This window comes from Delphinus delphis, chromosome 18 (genome assembly GCF_949987515.2).
Source record: "Delphinus delphis chromosome 18, mDelDel1.2, whole genome shotgun sequence".
NCBI lineage: Eukaryota > Metazoa > Chordata > Mammalia > Artiodactyla > Delphinidae > Delphinus > Delphinus delphis.
The window spans coordinates 70,959,390-70,985,622 of NC_082700.1; positions in this window are offsets into that span (position 1 = coordinate 70,959,390).

Here is a 26,233-nt window from a genome sequence, read left to right on the forward strand (position 1 = left end):
AAATAATTTTATTAAGTCTGTAAATACACATAGAGAATCTCTCCAGATAAAAACATCTCCACTTGAAACAATCTTCACACGCTTTAAAGCAGCATTGCTTGCCAGTAATTAGATACCTTTTCTAGCTTGTTGTTTCCTTACAAGCAGTTCTTATCTCTTCACTATTATAGAAATGGAAATTTTAATTTCTCAGAATCATGGAAAAATGAATGTAATTAAAAAAATACACCCATGAAATGTAAGCGACCAACACAGTCTATGTTAAAAATACCTAAACATTTGTAAGCAAAGGTTAAATACTATTATGATAATATGGTTGAAACATTCAAAGAAATAACTGTGTTTAAATCTTCAGCAAACATTTTCAGAGTAGGAATTGTGTGAACCAGAATGCTGCATGCCATATTTCTACTTTCCCTGTTTGGGAAATAAAGTGAAATGATAAAACAATAAAATAAAATAAATCTATATGGCTTTAAAAACTACAACGTAAATCACCAGCACTCCTCAAATGGTAAATTTAACAAAATCACTTTCAGATTTCTAGATTAATTTTTGCTAACTATAATGCTTATAAAGCTGGATTGAAAAAAAATTAACATACCCACATATTATACTATTATATAATAAAATAAGCTTAGGGGATTATTTATCCATACCTATCCTCAATTTCCTGCTCAGCAAAGTAAAATTATTGGAAAAACATTGCAGTTCTTTTACTGTGGCTACTTTGTAATAAGTACAATTTCAAAAACCAACCTCACACTTTCCTAAATACTTACATACACACACAAACACACACGCTCATTCACATAACTTAGAAGGAACAGTAAAATAAAAGGGAAAAATATCCTTAGATAAGTAAGTCATCAATGTTTTTAATAAGGATGAAAGAGGGCATTTTGAAAATAAAGAATAACCATTGGAAAGTAATAACAGTTAATTTTTTTAAAAAAGGAAAATGACTGGAAGATAAGATTGAGGAAGCAATACAGAAAGTATAATAAAAAGACCAAAAAGATCAAATGAGAAGGAATATACTATATTTTTAAAGAATCAGTCCACTAGTTCCCAAAACTCAAATTGCAGATTCACCAAAAGAATAGAGAAAATAGAGGTGAAGAAATTATCAGGTCAGTAAGTCTAGGAAATTTCTGCAAATTGAAGGACATGAATTGTCTGACTTCTAAGGTCACCTAGTTCTCAGTCAATTAATGAAAATAGATTTATAATAAGGCCATTGTTCCCAACTTCAGTTCAATGGGATCAAAGATAATCCCCAAAGGCTTCCAGAGAAAATATTAACATAACTAAATATCAATATTTCAAAAGCAAAATTTGAAACTAGATATAAAGGAAATAATACCTTCAAAAGAACACGTCTTACTGAAGAAAAGGATTTCCCAACACTGATTCTATAGTCAGTCAGTTAAGCATGAGTCTACAATAAATATAATTTCATATATGCACTTCCTCAAATTTTCACCTTTATTCTCAAGATGTCCTCCATCCAAAAAAAGGAGCAAACCAAGGATCAGGAAGATACGAGATCCATTTAATGGAGAACTTTACATATAAGAAAGAAGAAAATGTCCATGTGTCTGAAATTGTTTAAAAGTGATGAGTGCAAGGAGATGATTTAATGGAAAGTGCATAAAAGTTAAACAAATAAAATTGTTAGACCATTATTAACTCCAGGAAACACAAAGGGATGCAAGGGGCATGTGATCTTAGAATACCACCTGTCTTTTTAAATTTTTTAACATCTTTATTGTAGTATAATTGCTTTACAGTGGTGTGTTAGTTTCTGCTGTATAACAAAGTGAATCAGCTATATGTATAAGTCTATCCCCATATCCCCTCCCTCTTGAGTCTCCCTCCCACCCTCCCTATCCCAAAGCACCGAGCTGATCTCCCTGTGCTATGTGGCTGCTTCCCACTAGCTCTCTATTTTACATTTGGTAGTGTATATATGTCCATGCCACTCTCTCACTTCGTCTAAGCTTACCCTTCCCCCTCCCCGTGTCCTTAAGTCCATTCTCTACATCTGCATCTTTATTCCTGTCCTGCCCCTAGGTTCTTCAGAACCATTTTTTCTTTTTAGATTCCTTATATATGTGTTAGCATGTGGTATTTGTTTTTCTCTTGCTGACTTACTTCACTCTGTATGACATACTCTAAGCCCATCTACCTCACTACAAATAACTCAATTTTGTTTCTTTTTATGGCTGAGTAATATTCCATTGTATATATGTGCCACATCTTCTTTATCCATTCATCTGTTGATGGATACTTAGGTTGCTTCCATGTCCTGGCTATTGTAAATAGAGCTGCAGTGAACATTGTGGTACATGACTCTTTTTGAATTATGGTTTTCTCAGGGTATATGCCCAGTGGTGGGATTGCTGGGTCATATGGTAGTTCTATTTGTAGTTTTTTAAGGAACCTCCATACTGTTCTCCATAGTGGCTGTATCAATGTACATTCCCACCAACAGTGCAAGAGGGTTCCCTTTTCTCCACACCCTCTCCAGCATTTATTGTTTGTAGTTTTTTGATGATGACCATTCTGACTGGTGTGAGGTGATACCTCATTGTAAGTTTGATTTGCATTTCTCTAATGATTAGTGATGTTGAGCATCCTTTCATGTGTTTGTTGGCAGTCTTTATATCTTCTTTGGAGAAATGTCTGTTTAGGTCTTCTGTCCATTTTTGGATTGGGTTGTTTGTTTTTTTGATATTGAGCTGCATGAGCTGCTTGTAAATTTTGGAGATTAATCCTTTGTCAGTTGCTTCATTTGCAAATACTTTCTCCCATTCTGAGGGTTGTCTTTTTGTCTCGTTTATGGTTTCCTTTGCTGTGCAAAAGCTTTTAAGTTTTGTTAGGTCCCATTTGTGTATTTTTGGTTTTATTTCCATTTCTCTAGGAGGTGGGTCAAAAAGGATCTTGCTGTGATTTACATCATAGAGAATACCACCTGTCTTACCTGAGATGATGCATAACTAGTCAATATGTAAACACCACATACTGTCTGGTCAAAATTAAGAAAACCGGTTTGGATGATGGAGAAGAGGAAGTGCGTTATTCATGTCGTTGATGTGACAGGGACAAATTCTCACTTTCCATAATTTGAAATCATTGTCACGTCACAACCTGAATAATCAAGAGCTAGTGGTACACAAATGATATTGAGGTGTGGAGTTAAATGCTTGACACAGGTTAGAACATTTTTCAAAGAAATTAATTCTGTGAGCTGGTACAAACTGGGAGGAGAGAAGACTGACTCTTCTTTCCATAATCATCTAAAATAATTTGAATTTTTAATGTTCTGTGCCTATGTATCTACTCAAAATATAACAACAAATAATTAAAGAAAAAATAGGGGAAGGTCATAGCATATTTAAGGAAAAGTTAAGAAAATAATTGAGTGCATAGGTGTATACAAAAATACTGTTCTTTTACGTGTGATAGCAAAGACCAACTGAGGGGCATGAGGATAAAAATAATCTCAACAACATCAAAAATTGAACTAAAACAAACAGTCTAGATATTTAGAAATATGGTTAGAGATATATGTAGACCTTGTATTAAAAAATACCCCCTTCACATCTACTATAAAAATACTATAAACATAATTTGGAAATATGAAAAATATTTGAAAATTTGGAGGGCTATACCAAATAATACTCTGATCACCATAGGACACTTTTCTTTCAGTGCCACAGAGAAACCGTACACATACCATACCACACAAACACAAGAAACTGGAAATACGTCCATAGTTTTAACAATGGCCATCTGTAACTGGAAAAGTAATAGGTACTTCTTGTTCCATTAATCATATTCTACATTTTATCATCTCTGTTGTATTTTTATGTGTGATACTATAAACCATGGGAAAGTTAAAGTGATTTCTATTACTATAATGTGTTCATATCTGTTTTTCCGTGGTGTTGATGTCAACTATACAATTAAAGGTCAGCTCTAAAGCAGCTTATATTTCTGTTTCTTAACTTTAAAAAGCCTAAGTTCTAGTGTAAAAGGAGCATCTTGATTTAATGAAAAAGCAAAAGCAAAAGTACATCTTCAATGCACGCCTGTAGGAAAGACTGCTGTGAGTTCTACCTAAAAAGATGATTTAAAATACAGTTGACATCAAAATACCATTGTATTTGCTTGATTCACTGTTTCTTGTTGATTGAAAAACCTTTTTTCATTTTTCCATTTGGTTCCATAACAAGGAATATATGTGAATAGTTATACTTTTTACATTCAATGGCCGTAAAAATTATGGCATTCCTTTGTGTGAGGTGAAAGTATAAGCTATTTACTGGTTTGTTGCTTATTATTTTTGTATTCATTTCTTAATATGTGGATTGCTCGATCCATTTGCAATTACTTTCCATAGATGTCATTTCCATTACCTAGCATAATGCAGCCATCGCAAAATGTCATTTCAGATGATGAAGTTATGAGTAGGCTACCAAAATAAATATACATGCGCTTATGAAGAACATAAATAATGGATTTTCAGATGTAAATTTGGATGCTAGCAGTAGAATCCTCAAACAGTTTATTTGTGGCCTCTTTTTGTGTGTGTGTGCGTGTCCTAAAAGGTAAATACATCAGAAAACGTTTGGCATCACCATGGATATCAGTCTTAAAATAACATCTAAATCTAGGCATTAGATTCATCAGACAAATAACATACACTAAAATTTGATCATTTTTCAAACATGTGTTACTGTTTTCTCCTTATCTGGCAATTTGATTCCTTTGACAGTTGCTGATTACCCACTACATATAAGGCATCATACTGAGGATTGTATAAGTAAACATAGATCGGTGAGGCCCAGCTCATAGCTGCCAATAACTCACAGTCTAGCTGGTGACCGTGATGAATGTAGAAACAATTATAATTCTGAAAAAGTATAGGTTTAGTGTGGAAAAGAGCCACAAAACACAATGAGGAAGGAGTTGAAAGAGAAGAATTCATGCCAGAGAATCGGGGTAACCTGTGGAATTTTGATTGAGGCTGAAGTCCTCCAAGATATGTAAGATTTTATGAAAATCTGGATTTGGTGATGTTAGATGCTCAGGCAGATGGAGTGTGAATAACCAAAGTCATGGTGATTATGGAGATTAAGTCTTTTATGGAGAATGGTAAGAAAATGATACATTCAGTACCTTGGTAACTAGCCATCTGTACTTGATAGGAAGCTTGGGTAGCATGCTGAAATCATACTCTTTTGGATGTAATAAGCTATATATACTGTAGAAAATTTGCAAGTATGTATAGTTGAATTCTGGCTCTGCCACTTAAGAGCAATTTGGACTTGGATCAGTCATTTAACCTTTATGAATTTGATTTATTTCTCCTGTAAAATAGGGATAATAGTCCCAACTAGTTGGTGAAAGAATAAAAGGTACAGTATGTAAGGTATCAAACACGGTAAGAGAACCCTAGAATATATTCAATATATGGAAGCTATTATTTTGACCACTTTATGTGTGAGGAAAGTTTGAAGTTCTTAATGGTTAAGTGACTTACCCAAGGCCGAGGCTGGTGAATGGGGAAGCCAGGACACTCTAATGAGGGTCATTATAGGTCTCCATGTGCTTTCTCTCGGGAAGATCACTTCATGAATTCTCTCGGTGTGTGCAATCGTTTGAAACGTTGACCTCACCCATGCCCATACTTTGCTCTGTCTTTCTGAATTCCTGCAACACACCCCTGGGTGCTTGATCTCCTCTGATGACAATGCCTCAGTGTTACATGGGATTAGAATTTCGGTCAGGGTGGAGAGTGGGGCAATGCAGCCTTGGATTGAATTCCTTCACATCCAAGACCTCTGGATCCTCCTACTCTGAAATCATTTTACAAAGGAGGGGCGACTGGTGTTAAGAATGACACATGGTCATTACAGTTGTCTTAGAGTAAAGAAAGTAAAGAAAACACTACCCTTTGCCACCATGAACAATGTATGTAAACCTATAGAAGTTCTCATGCAAAAGATTTAAGACAACTCGCTTCCAATCTCCAATTTAGAAAAGTAGACATTTTATAAACTACTTGTTCTATTCATAACCCACATCAAACAAGGCTTCAGTTAAATATATCAAAACATATGTTTGTACATATATATGTAAATGTTAAAGATATCTTTGTACTTTTCTATTAAAATTATACATTTAAAATATTATGTTATAAACTATGGAAGTGACAGAGGGAAGTTCTGTGTATTTATAAACCATTAGATTGTCCACATTTCCTTTATAAAATTTCTTTTTCTCCACAGTAAAATTTTTAGGAACAGTGTATGTCTTATTTGGAATATAATCTGTTATCAATACCAGAGATCTTTGCCCGATGTCTCTTTCTAGATTGTTTCAGTTGTTTGATATAGTATAAGTAAACCACATTTCTCTAAATCAAATATGGATATTCTAGAAGGCTCTTGTTCAGTAAACAGTATACTCTTTCCTTCTCGGGGGCTGTGCTTTTCGAAAATTAACTTTTAAGTACCTATAATCAAAAAGACATGTTGGGCTGCAAAGATCCTTCGAATATTGAAGGGAAGTGATAATGTGCTCTTAATTAATCCCGTTCGTTGAGGTGAAGTATACCAGGTCCAAACCTCTCCCAATTAAAAGGCTCACAGGCTGAGGCTGTGGGGTCCTTCCTAGTCCGGCACATCTCTTAGCCGAGCAGCTAAACTGAGTTACAGGGCAAAGTGGGAAGTAGGATCTGATGCTTCCGTTTCTGTGCAGAAGCCCATGTATATTAGTTCAGAAATCTGCCTCTGGATGTCATGATTGAGGGGAGCTCCTGGGTGCTGTTTACTGGAAGTTTGAACTCCGGTTAATAAACTCTTCTCAGCTGACAACACTGCTCTCATTTGCCCCGTGCTGAGCTGAGAGAAAATTTTAAAGTGCCTCAAGCAAGCAGGTAGCAAGTGGATGTTCAGGTTTAGCTCCCGTTGGTGAGCCCCACGTGGCAGCCCTGTTCTGAATACCAATCACGAGGATTAAAGAACAAAAAGCAGAACAAAAAGTGACTTAAGAAAATAAGGACATTGAAGATACTCAAATATCTTCAATATGTCATTTTCACATGGTGAGGTTGTAATCACTCTGCAAACTCCAAGACAGCTGTCCGTTTGCTCAGATTTCCCACCTTTGTCCCTCTCAAAACAAGACTGACCTGAACTTATAGTAAATGTGTTCAAAAATGGTATGATTTCAGAAAAGTCTTCAAAATAAATGACTCACCAACAGAGGGTCAATGCAATGCCCAAGAACTTTACAAGCTTAAAGCCCTAAAAATGCAAATCACCAGGGCAGGGACAGCAACAGACAGTTTAGCATGTGTGCTTCCATGTAGATGTACCGTGGCCAGTGTCACCTGCGGGCAGAGGCTCAGAGAAGCCTTGAGGGGGCACTGGGAGGGGCAAAGAGCATGGGAGGCAAAGCTAGGTGAACCATTAAAAAATATGTCCTCCTAGCTTATTCTTCCTCTAGAGCATGGCTATTGGACCCTTGGATGTGATTCCAAATTGAGAAGGGCAGCAGTTGTGAGATGCACAGCAGACTTCAAATACAGTACAAAAAATTGAAAGCAAAATCTCTCACCCTTAATTTTCTATGGATGACCTATTGAAATGATACCATTTTAGATATATTGGGTTGAATTAAACATATCATTAGAATTAATTTTGCTTGTTTCTTTTTCTTTGTTTAATGTGGCTTCTAGACAATTTGAAACCTCCTGTGTGGCTTGCATCGTATTTCTGCTGCATGGCGGTGCTCTGGGGGGCAATGGAAATGCTCTGAGGGGAACAGAGGTCAGTCTTTTCATCTCAATGGCCCTCACCATACTTATGGTACTTATGTCTAAAGAAGGGTTTATACAGAAAACTAGCTAGTATCAGGTGAGGCAGCCAGAACAAGGAAAAGCGTGGGACATCCCTTGAGAAGGAGATTTAGAAGATTATCTTTTGAGGAATGAGGTTTACAACAGAAAGGCTGGCCTCAGTTGGCTGGACATCCTACCAAAGGGTGGAGGAACCCCTGCAGGTTGAGTATTCAGGACACCGGGCAATCCACACTGACAACTGTGAGAGCTAGGTTGCCCTGACTGTCCATGTCTGTGACCAGTGCAGCTCCTCCAGAGGGAGGGTGGGGAGAAATGGGCCAGTGTGATAGGTAGCCCATGCCTAAATCTAAAAGTGAGCTTACAATTATTAACTTAAATATACATAATGCATAGTGGGGGGCAGCGTTCTCTGATTAACATATTTGCCTCAGAGTTTATATATATATATAAAGATTTAGTTTGGAAAAGAGATTTACGTACTCACACAGACTAATGACAGAGTCTGGAGCTCAGATTGAATCTTGTGGTCAGTCACTTTTTGCCTGCTGAGCTGTGTATCAGCTTTTGTGGAGAAAGATGTGTTTGACAGCCCAGTCTGGGACTGGAAACATTATACCCAGGGGGCCTGAGGATACTGGCATCCTCACAGCCACTTCTTTTTCTGCATTACTGGATGTTACCTGCCCCCAATAAGAAAGTGCAAGGGGAGTGTTCGTTTCTCAGAGAGGACACCAAGACAGGAAGGCCAGCTAAACTAATATTTCATATTCACACCCTAATCTTTTGAGATCCTCTCTCTACCATGCTACCAACACTGTCATTCTGTTTCTATTTTCCCTCTGATTAAAAACAATTAATGTCCTTCTGTCATAGTCAAGATTAGCAGAACAGAGCATGAATGTTTTTGTTATGAGCTAGTCTCCACCTACCTCACCAAACTCAATCCCTGTTCCTTCTCTAATAACTTTGTAACCCACCAAATTTCCCCAAGTGCTCAGCTCTTTCAAGCTTCTGCGTCTCTGCAAATGATGCAATGTTTTACTTCCATGCATTTCTTCCTTCCTCACCACATTTGACTTAGCTAACTACTGTGAACTGGGATGCCCACTCTTCCAGGAAGCCCTCTCTGAGCTCCACTGTCAGTCACCCCAGGCTTGGATAGGTATCCCATTTGCTTCTCCAGGATCATATACATGTTGTCATTATTGAATTAGCCACCAGCATGTCAGATACATCTCTTTACATATTTTTCTATCATAAGTGACTCCCAGATCCTAGAGTTAAAACATTATGGTTCAGTATTGTATTTTCATCTCCTAGCACAGAACCCCATCTGTAGTAAGGGCTCAGTAAAAGTTTACTGAGAAGAAGAAATTTAAAGGAATATGGAAATGCTCTTCCCGGTAAACGCTCAACAGGCATTTGAATCAGACCAAGTGACACATCTGCGTGTCACTGACTCGCCAACCTGAAGCATGTTATTTTGATTGCCAAGCATTGTTCTTAACAAAAATGGTAGCTCGTTGTCTTTCAAGAAAAGGCAATAAACAAAATGGTTGATCTCAGAATGACACATGTATGCAGAGAACTAAATATACAAATGGACCCTGATATACGAAACGATCCTAAAATAGCTCTGCGTGTAGGAATATATGAATCACACTATGTCGTCCTTAAATGGCGCTGCCTTGGCAGAGAAATGTCATGAAGTAAGTTGTGTAATAAATGGAAAAAACTATGAACTCAAGTTTAGCCCTCTGATTTTAGCTCCTGACAAATCTACTGAACTTCTGTTTCTCATTTACTTTAGCTTGTTTCTCTCTTCAGTTTCCATTGGACCTACCCTTCTCCCAATATAGATCCATATGGTGCTGTCTTTAAGAAAGCCTGGATAACGCAGAGCAGCCAAGTGGCTTTCCTCCCAGACTCTGTAGTCCGCTTAATACCTCGTGCATACCCACCAGATGCTTCCTCTTAGCTCTAAGAGGGTTGCTGAGAGGGAAATTCTTCAACTACTGTCTTATGTAACAACTGGCCATCTGTCCCGCCATTGCTCCAACAGGCTAGAGATTCAGGTTCCAGAAATTTCACATTCACAACATGCACGTTCAGTAAAGGTTTCAAAGATGTTTAGATTAACCATATTCTGCTGAATGCTGTTTACTAAAGAGGTTTTGAGACTTAGTGATCAAACCACAATAGAAAGCACAAAAAACGGTGCTGTCATTCATCCACACATGCAGCGATATATATTAATGAGTTCCTAATATGTAAAATACAAACTGTATGTTTATAAATATTGACACAAAATCAGCATACATATGACTACTGTTGGCTCTCGGGCTTGATCGAGAAGATTTTTGTATAAAATTTATTTTTTTCCACTGGTGTATAAGGATTAAAAATATTACAGATGTGACTGTAGACCCATTTTGAAAGAAGCCATGTGTATTATGTTTGAAAGCACCATTAACATAGAAACTAACTCTAAAAATATATCATACTTAATGAAGCAATACACTTCTTCTAACCAGGAATGTGAGATAGAGAGGAAAATAATTCGAAATGACTAAGATGGTGAAACCTGGCACATCTTGGACTTACTCTATATTAAGTGCTACTCTTATGTGACCCCCAAATTCAAGAAAAATATTGTTTGGCTTATTCTATGGGTGAGAAACCTGAAGTACATAAATAGCAAGTCACTTGACTGGAGTCACAAACTTATCAAGGAAATAGCAGACTCTCAATTAGAACACTGATTTTCAGCATAAATCTCAAACTTCTTTTTTTCTTTTTCTTTTTTAAACAGCTTTATTTAAGTATTACTGATAGCCAGGAAACTGAAAATATTGAAAGTATAAAATTTGATGTTGTAGCATAAATAATCATTTGTAAAAACATCACTATGATAAAAACTGTGAGCATACCAGTCCCCCCAGAATTTGTCATGATAAACATCAGTGACTCTTTCTTGTCTGACATCTTGCACTGGCATAATTGTCTTGAGATCCATCCATGTTGTAGCATGCACCAGTAGTCTATTATTTTTTTAAATTTCTGGGTATCATTCTGCTGTATAGATCTATAGCAATTTGTTTATCTATTCACCCTACTGATGGGTATTTGGGTGATTTAGAGTTTTGGGGTATTATAAGAAAATCTTTTATGAAATTCAGGTATACAGCTTTGTATGGACATATATTAATTTTCTCTTCCTGAATTATATAGGAGTGAAGTGATGTAATGCCAAATTGCATTCCAAAGTGATTGCACCATTTTATATCCACATCTGCTATGTATGAGTGTTCCTAATCCTGCAAATATCACTAAAACAAGGATAGTCAATTTAAAAAATTTAGCTGTTATAGTAGACATCTACTTGTATCTTGCTGTGGTTGTAATTTGCATTTCCCTATTATCCAAGATGTTAAGCATCTTTCCATGTGCTTATTTGCTGTCTCCGTAGTTTTCATGAAATGTCTATTCAAACTTTTGCTGATGTATTTTGTTATACATAACTGAATTTTGAAAATTCTGTATGTAATCTGGGTATAAGTCATTTATCAGATGAGATTTGTAGCCTTCTATAATGATGTCCCACAAATTTTCTAATATGGAGATCAGATCAGAAATAAATGAAAAAGAAATGAAGGAAATGATAACAAAGATCAATAAAACTAAAAGCTGGGTCTCTGAGAAGATAACCAAAATTGATAAACCATTAGCCAGACTCATCAGGAACAAAAGAGAGAAGATTCAAATCAACAGAATTAGAAATGAAAAAGGAGAAATAACAGACACTGCAGAAATACATATGATCATGAGAGATTACTACAAGCACCCATATGCAATAAAATGGACAACCTGGAAGAAAGCGACAAATTCTTAGAAAAGCACAACCTTCTGAAACTGAAGCCAGAAGAGATAGAAAATATAAACAGACCAATCAAGAAAATATAAAGAGACCAATCACAAGCACTGAAATTGAAACTGTGTTTAAAAATCTTCCTACAAACAAAAGCCCAGGACCAGATGGCTTCTATCAAACATTTAGTGAAGAGCTAACACCTATCCTTCTCAAACTCTTCCAAAATATAGCAGAGGGAGGAACACTCCCAAACTCATTCTATGAGGCCACCATCACTCTGATACCAAAACAAGAAAAAGATGTCACAAAGAAAGAAAACTACAGGCCAATATCACTGATGAACATAGATGCAAAAATCCTCAACAAAATACTAGCAAACAGATTCCAGCAGCACATTAAAAGGATCATGCACCATGATCAAATGGGGTTTATCCCAGGAATGCAAGGATTCTTCAATATATGCAAATCAATCAATGTGATACAACACATTAACAAATTAAGGAATAAAAACCATATTATCATCTCAATAGATGCAGAAAAAGCTTTCGACAAAACTCAACACCTATTTATGATAAAAACTCTCCAGAAAGTGGGCATAGAGGGAACCTAACTCAACATAATAAAGGCCATATATGACAAACCCACAGCCAACATTGTTCTCAATGGTGAAAAACTGAAACCATTTCCTCTAAGATCAAGAGCAAGACAAGGTTGCCCATTCTCACCACTATAATTAAACATAGTTTTAGAAGTTTTAGCCACAGCAATCAGAGAAGAAAAAGAAATAAGAGGAATCCAAATCAGAAAAGAAGAAGTAAAGCTGTCACTGTTTGCAGATGACATGATACTATACATAGAGAATCCTAAAGATGCTACCAGAAAACTACTAGAGCTAATCAATGAATTTGGTAAAGTAGCAGGATACAAAATTAATGCACAGAAATCTCTTGTATTCCTATATACTAACGATGAAAAATCTGAAGGAGAAATTAGGGGAACACTCCCACTTACCACTGCAACAAAAAGAATAAAATATCTAGGAATAAACCTACCTAAGGAGACGAAAGACCTGTATGCAGAAAACTGTAAGACACTGATGAAAGAAATTAAAGGCGATACAAATAGGTGGAGAGATATACTATGTTCTTGGATTGGAAGAATCAACATTGTGAAAATGACTCTACTACCCAAAGCAATCTACAGATTCAATGTGATCCCTATCAAACTACCAGTGGCATTTTTCACAGAACTAGAACAAAAAATTTCACAATTTGTATGGAAACACAAAAGACCCGAAATAACCAAAGCAATCTTGAGAAAGAAAACTGGAGCTGGAACAATCAGGCTCCCTGACTTCAGACTATACTGCAAAGCTACAGTAATCAAGACAGTGTGGTACTGGCACAAAAACAGAAATATAGATCAATGGAACAGGACAGAAAGCCCAGAGATAAACCCATGCGCGTATGGTCACCTTATTTTTGATAAAGGATGCAAGAATATACAATGGAGAAGACAGTCTCTTCAGTAAGTGGTGCTGGGAAAACTGGACAGGTAAATGTAAAAGAATGATATTAGAACACTACCTAACTCCATACAGAAAATAAATTCAAAATGGATTAAAGACCTAAGTGTAAGGCCAGACACTATAAAACTCTTAGACGAAAACATAGGCAGAACACTCTTTGACATAAATCACAGCAAGATCCTTTTTGACCTACCTCCTAGAGAAATGGAAATAAAAACAAAAATAAACAAATGGGACCTAATGAAACTTAAAAGCTTTTACACAACAAAGGAAACCATAAACAAGATGAAAAGACAACACTCAGAATGGGAGAAAATATTTGCAAATGAAGCAACTGACAAAGGATTAATCTCCAAAATTTACAAGCAGCTCATGCAGCTCAATATCAAAAATGCAAACAACCCAATCCAAAATTGGGCAGAAGACCTAAATAGACATTTCTCCAAAGAAGATATACAGACTGCTAACAAACACATGAAAGGATGCTCAATATCACTAATCATGAGAGAAATGCAAATCAAAGCTACAATGAGGTATCACCTCACACCAGTCAGCATGGCCATCATCAAAAAACTACAAACAATAAATGCTGGAGAGGGTGTGGAGAAAAGGGAACCCTCTTGCACTGCTGGTGGGAATGTAAATTGATACAGCCACTATGGAGAACAGTATGGAGGTTTCTTAAAAAACTAAAACTAGAATTACCATAGGACCCAGCAATCCCACCACTGGGCAAACCCTGAGAAAACCATAATTCAAAAAGAGTCATGTACCACAGTGTTCATTGCAGCACTATTTACAATAGCCAGGACATGGAAACACCCTAAATGTCCATCGACAGATGAATGGATAAAGAAGATGTGGCACATATATACAATGGAATATTACTCAGCCATAAAAAGAAATGAAATTGAGTTATTTGTAGTGAGGTGTTTGGACCTCAAGTCTGTCATACAGAGTGAAGTAAGTCAGAAAGAGAAAAACAAATACCGTATGCTAACACATATATATGGAATCTAAAAAAAAAGAAGGTTCTGACAAGCCTAGGGGCTGGACAGGAATAAAGATGCAGACGTAGAGAATGGTGAGGACACAGGGAGGGGGAAGGGAAAGCTGGGACGAAGTTAGAGAGTGGCATGAACTTATATATACTTCCAAATGTAAAGCAGATAGCTAGTGGGAAGCAGCCGCATAGCACAGGGAGATCAGCTCCGTGATTTGTGTCCACCTAGAGGGGTGGGATAGGGAGGGTGGGAAAGAGATGCAAGAGGGAGTGAATATGGCGATATATGTATATGTATAGCTGATTCACTTTGTTATAAAGCAGAAACTAACACAACATTGTAAAGCAATTATACTCCAATAAAGATGTTTAAAAAAAATCAATTTGCTACATTTGTGTGATATCTGGATTCTCTAATCCATTCTTTTGATACTAATTTGTCTGGCTTCACTCCAATAGCACACTGTGTTGATTGCAATAGCTTTTTAACCAGTCTTAAAACTGTTTAGCATAATTTCTTTACCTTTCTTCTGTTTCTAAATGGTATTAGCTCTTCTAATTTCCTTACCGCTCCGTTCACATATTGATTGAACCCATCAATTTGAGGACAGACCAGTATTGGTTCCCTTGCCAATTTCCTCTTGTTTTCATTGAAGCAGATCATTCTCTTCAAAGTCTATCATACACCTTAGGTGAAAAGCCAAAGCACATACTACTCAATGGAAGTATTCATATTTGCAGCTAAGTGAGGAGAAACTACAGAGAAGTACTTTCAGATCACCTGGGTGTTTTGCTGTTGTTAACAGTTGTTGTCTGTCTGTTTTAAAATTAATTCTATTGTCCAGACTTGAATTTCAATCCACACAAAACACATCTCTATGGATGGGGCCTGGGCATCTGAACCTTGTAACACCTTCCAAGGTAATTCTGATGTCCAGTATATGGGGAAGTGCTACTAGAAAAGGAAGTGGTGAAGTAAAGAGAGAGGCCATTGTATTTTCCTAAAAAGCATTTGCTACGAGTGCCACCCAAATTAGCAAGGTTTATGCTTGTCACGTATGTGCAGCATCACTGTGTCTGTCTACTGGCCTTGCAACACACAGGTCTTTCCTCCTCTTAATCACTTACAGGAGCAATTATCTCAACTGTCAAAGGTTCACAAAAGAATTTTCTTTAAAAGCTATTAAGACTTTTCTTTTCTTAATCGCTAACTAAGCTGACAACTTTATTCACAAGTAAATCATCTGCCCGGGGTATTTTCAGATTAGTTTTTGGTTCAATAAGTGGATGCGTTTCCGTAAAATGAAAGGGCACGGAAAATAACGACAGGAGAAAAATAAAGCTTTATGAAGTTACCATTTAAAAATTGCCCAGTTTACCATGAGCTTTCAGAAAGTTGCTCTATATTAACAAACACCAAGGCAAATTTCACCTCATTTATATTTCCAACATTTATTCTGAAGTCAGAGTAAATAGAATCAACTCATTCCCACCAAAACATAAGAAGGAAAATCTTTTTGTGTCCAGTTCTAATATTTTTCAGACCATTTTATGGTTCAAAACTAAGAAAATCATGGTGGATATGACTTAGTATACTTGATGCCTGGTTAAATGTTCATGCTTGAATACTCATGCATATATTTTGCATCAGGCATGCTTTAATTCATATTTTACTAACACACCTTCATTATAAATACAAATCTTGACTACTGTCCAGCCTCTTGGTAAATGACCTTAAGAAGAAAAACGCTGAGCTAATAATTTAACGTATTTGTACTTTTTGATCAGAAACCACTGGAATTCAACAAACTTTTATTCCATGAAGACAAGCACATTATTCAAAAAGCTCCCTTTGAAAGTTTCCTGTGTGAAAATTATCCTCTAAAAGTCTTTCTCTTGTTTGTGGTAAATATGTTGTCATGGACAAGGTATCAAATATAGTAGTAATTTCATTATGAAAATTACTACAACTGCATGATTTTGAGAGGCAAATTCAATTAACTGGGATTTTTTTTAAAGGAGTGTGAATGCATTCTAGTTTAAACATTATATACTGTTTGCTCATGAAAGCACTATTTGGGTGTTGCTAATTAAAGGTGCCACAGTCACGAAGAGAATCATCTTTGGGGATAAAGTAAAACAGATTTTAGATGGTTTCTGCTCATGGACTTTATCATCTAGATTTATATAAATTCACTGAACTCACTGCCTTGTAAAGTACATTGCATTATAGTTTCCATAAGAATATCACTTGTCTTTGTGTAGCAGAAAAGTGGCTATGGTAATGATTAGGCCAATATCACTTGTCATCGATAGCTCCCCACTTTCAAAGAAATAAAGTACTTTCGTGTGTAATATGTCATATAGTTTGGCAAATTAGCAATGTTCCTATGAAGAAAAACGTTATTTTCCCCAGTCTATTGGTAGAAAGGCCTAAAGAGGTTAAGTGGCTATAATACAAGTTGGAATTTGGGAGCAAAGTCAAACAGATCCAGGATTTTTTCTTAACTTTTTACTTTTACCTATGTATAGATTCACAGGAAGTTACAAAACTCCACAGACTGTGGTCCCTTATACCCTCCCGAGAACGTCCTCTAATATAATAATATCCTGCCTAGCCATCCTACAATATCAACAGCAGCAAACTGACTTTGGTATAGCATACAGAGCTTATTCAGATTCCGCCAGTTTCATATGTACTTGTTTATGTGTGAGGTGGGGATGAGCTTGTGGCAGTGGGTGTGTAATTCTGTGCAATTTTCTCCCATGTGTGGACTCCTGTGACACCACCAGAATCAAGATATAAAACTGTCCCTCCCCATAAGGCTCCCTCGGGCTACCCTTCCACCACCATCCCCCAACTACTGGCAACCGCTAATCTATTTGCCATTTGTACAGTTTTGTCAGTTTGAGAATGTTATATAGATGCAGTCTTACAGTATGATTCAAATATGCCTTTTGAGATTAGCTTTTCACACAACAGAATGTCCTTGAAAGAGCCATCCAAGTTGTGTATCAATAGTTCATTCCTTTTTATTGCCATGTACCATGGTATGTATGTGCCCCAGTATATTTAGCCATTCACCTACTGAGAGAAATTTTGGTTGTTCTCAGTATTTGACTATTATAAGCAAAGCCGATGAGCATGAGATCTGGGGTAGACATTAGTTTGCATGTCTCTGAGATAAATGCAGAAGTTCATTTGCTCAGTTGTATGAGTAGTTTTATAAGGGCATTTATGCAAACAGGCAGAAGTAGACAGTGCTGAATGGGGCAGAATTGTGTGTTGGGTAAGTCTTCTCTGAGACCAGCATGTCTTGGTTTTATGTACAAGATTCACTGTTTACTACTGATGGGGACCTCATTAATAAAATGGAGATTATAATGATAATGATGTTATTTCAATAGGTTCATTGTGATGATTGAATTAGTTAATTCATGCCAAGTTCTTAGAAACACGTCTGACACACAGTACCTTTTCAATAAATGTTAGCTATTATTATAATTTGCATGATCTTGGCCACCAAGATCTTTTAATTTTAAAAATTTTTCTTGGGCCATGCCACACAGCATGCGGGATCTTAGTTCCTCGACCAGAGCTTGAACCTGTGCCCCCTGCAGTGGAAACGCAGAGTCCTAACCACTGGACCACCAGGGAATTCCCCCTTGGCCACCAAGATTAAACATTACGTTTGTTAACTTGTTGAAGTTCTTCTCTTGTTAGTTAAATGTTCATGCTTGAATATAACTGATATTGTCTAATAATTTTTCTTATTGATTTGTTTTATTTTTATAACCATTTGGAAGTTCAAACGCAAATGTTTGAATTAATATTTAAAATAAATATTTATAAAAATCAACAATTAAACTTAAAAGTTCCTGGGATTTTTATCTTTTATAAAATTCACTAATTTTATGTTTGGCAGTACTACAAGACATACTGCGGGAGGGCTTTAATGAGCCAGCTGATATAGGGATGAAAAGTGTGGTGTCTAATTTTCCTTATGTCTGCACAATTTAATGGCAATCTGTCAAAATTAGCCAAACTTCTTCCTATTCAATACACTAGTGGTATTCAAATAATTGAAGTTATGGTTCCAGATAGAATATAAAAGTGTGTAGAATATAATGAAAAAGGAAACCTCAAAACCACCTTCAGAACATATTGAAACTTTTAAACATTTCTGAACTTTTAAAGAGTCCCTAGAGTAGAGAACAAAGTCTGGGGATAGTATTTTGAAATGAACAGACAGGAGTGCTCTCTGGCCATAATCCCTCAGGCCAAATATCCTATGTTCTTTGGCCTACAGCACCATTTCCAAGTTCTGTTTTGCTTAATTCCGGAGTGTTTAATGAAATGTGTTAAAGAGGAAATATTTGCTTTGGTGAGCTTATTCTTCTAACAGCTTCCCCAAACATCCAGATTATGTAGATACCATAAAACCTTTGTTATTATTACAAAAATGTTAGAAATTTGTATTTCTTAATGCCATTTGCAGCTACATGCATGGACCTAGAGATTATCATACAAAGCGAAGTAAGTCAGAAAGAGAAAGACAAATACCATATGATATCACTTATATGTGGAATCTAAAATATGACATGAATGAACTTATCTACCAACCAGAAAGAGACTCACAGACAGAGAGAACAGACTTGTGGTTGCCAAGTGGGTGGGAGATGGATTGGGAGTTTGGGACTAGCAGATGCAAACTCTTAGATATAGAACGGATAAACTGCAAGGTCCTGCTATAGAGTGCAGGGTACTATATTCAGTATCCTGTAATAGACCATAAGGACAAAAAATTTTGGATTTCTTATTCATTCATTTTACACATACAGTGAACGCCTACTATATATCAGGCACTACCCTGACCACTAGTATCACAGGTTGACCAAGAGAGTGAAGACTCTGCTTCCATGAGACTTATTCCATCAGGGAAACTGACACCTTACTGCTAAAAAAAGTAAATGGCTAAGAGGCATCATTTCAGGTAGTGAAATGGGTATTAGATGAGGGTGATTTGGCAGGGATGAGGGTGTCATAGAGAGTGGTCACGGAAGGCCTCTGTGACCAAGGACTGACAGAGAAGAAGCTCATGAGAACAGGGGGAATAAGGCTGTAATCATTTACAGAAGAGTTTTTCAACCGAGGAATAGAAAGTTGTAAGACTCAGAAGTGATAAGAATGCACGTTATACCTCAGTGATAAGATCATGCACAGTTTATCACACGAGGTTGTTTTAGTGCGTTCCAGCTGCTGTAATGAAATTACCATAGGCTGGGTGGCTTATGAACAACAGAAATATACTTCCTACAGTTTTGGGGCTGGGAAGTCGCTGGGAGATTAGGTATCTGGTGAGGACCCTCTCCCTGATTTGTGAATGTCTGTCTTCTTGCTGTAACCTCACATGTTGGAAGAGATGAGGGAGCTCTATGAGGCCTCTTTTATAGGGTACTTATCCCATTCCTGAGGACTTCACCATCAGGACCTAATCACGTCCCCAAGGACTCTCCTCTAAATATCATCACATTGGGGGTCAAGTTTCAACATATGAATTTTGGAAGGACACAAACATGAAGTGTGTACAGTGTTTTTAAGGCCATGTGAAAAACACAGAGAACAGTTTTGTAAGGCAGTTTCAAAAACATTTCTGAGATCCCAGTGAATGGTCTGCAGAGCTCATAGTATTAAAGGGCAAAGATGGGGAATAACTGATCAGGTTTACAGGCCTATCTTCCCTACTAGAATGTGCATTCCTCAAAGTCAAAAAGAGTGTCATTCATTTCTGAGTCCAAAAGACCATAGACTCGATGGGATAGGCCAAGCACCAAGTCAGTATTGGTTAAAAATCCCAGAGATTAATTTTGTTCCAAAGAACATGGTAGAGTTTGTGTTTCAACAGACTGTTACATATGGAATACCTGGTCACTCTAAGAAAAAAAATAGTTAAATTATAATTGTACCATTTTTTTCTCCTCTTGATTTCTCCTTAATGACCAAACTAGCTGCCACCAAAACACATGAACGAATGTTCCAACTCTGTTTACCTAGAAACGGAAGGAAGAGGAAAGCTTACTGGTTGGTACTGTTAAATCCATATGACGAAGCTACTTTAATGACACCAAGCAGTATTTCCTAAGTAGTCATTAAAAATCTACTGATTAGTTGCCTAGAATATGTCAGGCAATGCCTAGGCACTGGGAATATGCAATGACGATGTCAGACAAGAATTCTGGAACTTACACTCTAATAGGATGAAATAAATGATCAACAGAAACATTTAACATAAGATCAGACGGCGTTAGGAAGGGAAATTATATATCTTTAAAAGGCTAGAGAGTGACTGGAATTTGGACTGCTGCTTTAAATACAAATGTTACTTGAATAAGGGTTTTACCAAATCAAGAGGCACATAGACAATTTCACAGTAACCATTAAAATTATAGAATGTAAAATTTTCAGATAGTGTTGGCAATAAAAGGAAATAATAAAAATGGGTCAATTCAGTAGAAAGTAGACAAAGACAAAAGTAGCCAAATGAAGTAGGAAAGGTAAGTAGAAAATGCATGATAATATATTGTACCAAAACTCACATACATCCATCATCGTAATAGATGAGACATACTTTACAAGACCTAAACAGTCATACTGAATTAAAATAAAATCTAGATGGTTTACTAGGGAATCAGATACATATAAAGATATGAAAATGTTCAAATCAAAAGGGTAAAAATATTATTCTAGAAGAATGAAATAAATCTGTCACAGCAACGTTAACTTTAGACTAAAGTAGACTTTGGGAAAAAAGTAATCCAAGGAAGATTTGGGATATTACATAATGGTGGAATACAAGTTATAAGAGCTGCAGACCACAGGACTTTGTAATCCAAGTAGATATGGGATGAGGTAAAAGAAGGAACTTGAGGGTGAATTGATAATGAGGGTTGTCATTTAGGTTATTGGGTGCTTTTCTTTGAAATGGGGTATCTGGAGGAATCACACAGCCTAAGCTAAGATACTGGTGCCAACCTCAAAATTTCCAGTGGGTTGCACGCGAGTGACTCACCAAAACACCCCAGGAAATTAGGAGTCAGCATCACACACCGGCCACTCCCAAAGGCACTGGTGCGGAAGCACTGCTGTGCAGTCCTGATCAATTACATCCTTGGCCTCTGATCTTCTCTGTTCTGGTCTCTCACATAGAGGGGTCAAGAATAGGAGGTATGGAGTGGGGCGGAGGCAAGTAAAGGAAAAAGGAAGAAGCTACCCACGTGCTGCTTTTCCTCTGGGGGCAGCCCTACTTAAGCATCTTGTGCAGAATAAGTCATAAGTTTTAAAAATAAATAATTTTCCGTTAGTCAAGAAAGAACTATGTGATGCGGATGCTTTCATGCTTGAGAGAGAGGCGAGGAGTTTTAACTTGGTGAGAGTGACTGTAAGACTCACCCACCCTTTCAGAGATGTCACTGAGCGGAGGATAATGAAAGATGCCCTAAATGAGATGTAAGGGTAGGAGGAGGGGCAGAAAAGCAGAAGGTTTAATTTACATTAGGCTCAGTCCAACTCATTTAAGAAAATGTTTTTAGTCCAAATACTTGAAAGGCTTAAGTAAATATTTGGGTATTAAACTGAATTGGTGGAACTTCTGTTTTAGGAATGTCTCTGATATTTGTCATGGCAAAATCATAAAAACCCAGATGGAGCAGCCCTACTGAACTTTCACACTTTTCTGTTGCTCTCTATTAAAATGAAGGATATCGTAGTCTTGACGACGGACATTAAATTTTTTAATCAGGGCTTTGGAAAACCATTTATTCATTAAACAAATATATCTTAAGTGACTTCTACATTTTAGGGAAAAGCAGAGGCACGTAGGATACATTAACAGGATGTAAACAAATACACCCTCTTTGCCCTCAGTGAGTTTACAGTACAGTAAATTTATCTACTGATGTCCAGACGCTCATTTAACTCTGTCTACCTACTGAATAAAAGAGCCCAAAGTCCAATTTTTGCAGTATTCCCTTTTTAGCTGCTTAACTTGTTTGCTCATTTTCAGAATACTTCCAGTGTATTTACTCCTTTCTCTACAAAGAAAGACAGACTGAAATACTGATTCAGTTGGGAGTCTCATGCATATAATATCAATGAGTCAGAGTTGGAAATTATTAAGCAACCTACTGCCAGGAACCTTTAATCTCAATTGGATGCTCAATGAACTTAAACGAATGACTCTTGTGCTTAATGGTGAATCAAAGGGACACATTTTCAGAACATGAAAAAATGTCAGAAGAACTGTCAGTTCACGTGTCATTTGGAATTTGACTTTTGACTTTATGTAGCTAGAATCAGCCTTATAGCATGTCATATATTTTCTATCTTGCATACTTTAAAACTTTTTTCAGGAACATACCAGGTTGTATTTGCCTCACCCAAATGAAACTGGCTCTTAAAGGAACCGGAATTTATATTTCCATGATCTGCAGTTTACTGCTGCATTTACGAGGAGGAATTGCCCCGGTTTTCCAGGCTCCGCTTTCTTTCCAATGCCTGATTTTTCCATCTGGTAGCCTGACGTCTAAGGCACTATCAGGTCACATATTTATAAACGGTACCACTTGGTAGGAGCAAGGTAGAGCAAGCTCAGACTTTTCCAGAAGTCCACAGAAGAATTCTCCTTGGCCTCATTGGTCCGAATTAAGAGATATACCTTGAATCATTCACTCTTAAAAGCGCTATATCGGCCAAAGTGTAGATATCTTGAAATCAGGAACCCTTCTGTGACAGAAGGGAAGAATGAAGTCGGGGCACAGACAACCAATGTCTGCTACTGTACAAAAAGAGAAAACAGCATTCATTTCACTCACGCACACATCTGACTTGGCCATTCATTTCAGTGGTAACGATAATTAAATTTCTTTTTTAGAAATTTAATTGGGTGATGAATTCTCAAATCTGGAAGTCTTTAAGAATAGTTTGTAGGAGATTTAAACTGAAGAATTAGAAGTTATAATAGGGTCTTTGGAGTCCCCTCCGATCCTGAGGTACTATAAAACATGTGATAATTACTATCTTTTTTTTTTTTAATTTTAAAGTTTCACAAATTGAATACTCTTTCGAGATCTTGCTTCTGCGGCCATAATTTAACTTTGTGGTGTCTCTGTATTGTTTCATTTATTTATTTGTTTACCGTTTCTTTAGAATATAGATGAAACAAGTGAAATAGAAGGGATCGTTATTTGGGAGACCTTGCCTTGCATGATATGTTTAAAGGTGAGAGACAGGTAGTATAAAAAAGGGATCGTCTGCCTTATGGTCACTTAGAAATCATGCAGGTTACCCCTGAGCATTAGACTGGAGTATTGGGCTTCTCCTCGTTTGCACAGTATTATCTAGACAGTCTCAAAACGATACAATATATCCTTATAATGTCAAAATTAAACAACATTTTCATCACAGTAAATATGCATAGTATCAATCTTTAGGCTTCTACTGCTGGGTTTGTGCAAAATTCAAAATATATATACACCTAGAAAGAACTCTAAACACTTGGAATACTGGAGGCCATCAACTGAATCAGCAATTTGCCAATATTAGCATTTTAAAAATAATTATCTCTGAAATAAATTGCATAGAAAGATGTTTAATAGTAATACTATATGCTTTTAAGGTTACACTGATGAGACAACACTTCAGAAAGGCATGTTCTATCAGCACTGAAAAGACAGCGGCACTGAGGACGGCATTGCTTCTCTGTCCTTAAATGTAAACACCAGGTTTCCTTAGGGTCTTGTTCAATAAGTGTTTCCAAATGGTAAAGTCTCTTGGTCATACTACATCTTGTAGCCAACATCTATATCACCTTTAGTTACTGGAAGCAAGGGTGATGGTTTCCAGTAGGTTTTGCATTTGAGTCATAATTTTGTGCATTCGTGTATTTTACTTTTAATTCAGGAAACATTTTTAGCTGTCGGTTATGCTAAGAAATCACAGTGCTAATTATATGGTATTTGGAAGAGCTGTATAAACTTGAGCGTGATTTTTTTTTCCCGCAGTTTCCTCATCTGCTAAGTAAGAATGTTTCTTACATCTTTGTGTGGTTTGGATTGAATTAGACAATAGCAATAGCAAGGATTCGCTAAATGGTATTTACCATAATCAGTATTGTTAGTACCAAGTAGATGACAGGACTTAACAACTAGGAGAATAAATGAAGATCTTTTCCATGGCAGACTGTTGTCACATGGTGCTGCAGAGCCAAGTAGGGAGAAAGAAAGCACATTCCCTCAGCTCTTGGAAAATTCTGGTGCTTGGAAAGGCCCCATCACCTCATCGTTGCTTTACATTTGTCTTGGTTATAAAAACAAAACAAAACACAAGCAAAACAAACAACCAAACAAAAACTGGTCTAAAGAGCATTAAAATTGACACTAAAATGGGAATAATGAAATTAAGGCAGCATTTCAGGGGAAAAGATTTCGCATAAAGGTCAGTAAAGTATAGGGTGATTTAGAAAAGTTTTCTCCAGTCAGAACACCTAATTTCAATTTCCAGTGTATTTCATCATAGTAGTCGTCTGTTTACTTTTTTTTAGGCTAAACAAGTTTTAAACTTGCAATGCCTCTATCATTGTAACTTAAATACAAATAGGAGAAGCCATAAAGAGTAATGAAAGTGTTCCCTCTCTATATACCTATAATATATATTCATATTCTGTTAACCACTTAAGTTAGACGACCACTGTGCTAGAGAGAAAATGAATATATATTGAAAATGATCTATATCTATATAAGTATAAATGACATGGCTAAAGGACAATTCCAAAGAAATGTATTAAATGTATTAATACATTTGTATTAAACAGCTCAAAGAAATGTATTAAGCAGCTGTGTAATAGAATATAGAACAGCGTGGACTGACTATGTATCTATGGTGGAGAAACTTAACAGAAAGACAAAGTGCTTTACAAATCCTATTAAGATCTTCCTTATTCTAGAGCTGTGTACTCCCTAGATCAGCAGTACCCATCACCAGGAAGCACGTTAATAACGCAGATTCTCAGACTCTATCTTGGATGTTCTGAGTCAGACACGCTGGGGGTGGGACCCCCAAATCTATGTTGAAACAATTGATTCTTATGGCCGCTCTTGCTAGAGAAAACTGGGAGAGTGGCTGTTGATAACACATCAGTTAAACCTTTAAATTGACAGGTGCACCATCCCTGTCCTTACCCAGAAGGACTTTATCCTCAATTACCAATCCACATTGCTGTGTCCTTGTCCCCTGTTTTGCCAATCTCACCTACTTCATCCCATGTCTCTGGATTCCCAATGAAACTCCACATTTCTTTTTATTTTATTCTGCATGACAAATTAAGTCTCTTTGTCATGTAGCCTTTCAATTAAAGCCAATCAAAATGACCAACCAAGGGATTCAGCTTAATAAAAGATAGTCTTCTTTCTAAGGAGTTTTATCATTTTTTAACATATCATCTGTTTTAAGTATATATATATATATATATATATATATATTTTTTTTTTTTACCACTGCTACTTGCCTTTCTTCCTCTCTGGGATGTGAGCTACTCTAGCTCACATCCCAGAGATGTGAGCTACTTCCTCTCTGGGACGTGAGCTACTCAGTTTTTGTTCATTTTTTTAAATAATTGGTGTCTCACAATGTTTGCCATAGAGTGAGTAGGCAACATTTGTGGTTGAGATGGCAAATTAATTGTCCAGTGATAAGGGTCTGAAACGGGAATTTGTTGTTTTGCACAAGTTTCTGATGACAGTCACTTATTCACATATATATATATTCATATAAATATGGATATAGATATGAGACCGAGAAATATACACACATTGGAAAGTATGTATACACAGCATTATATGTTTTTCTGTATCTATAACATGTGCAGTTTAATTTAGATACACCTATTCTAACATATCATT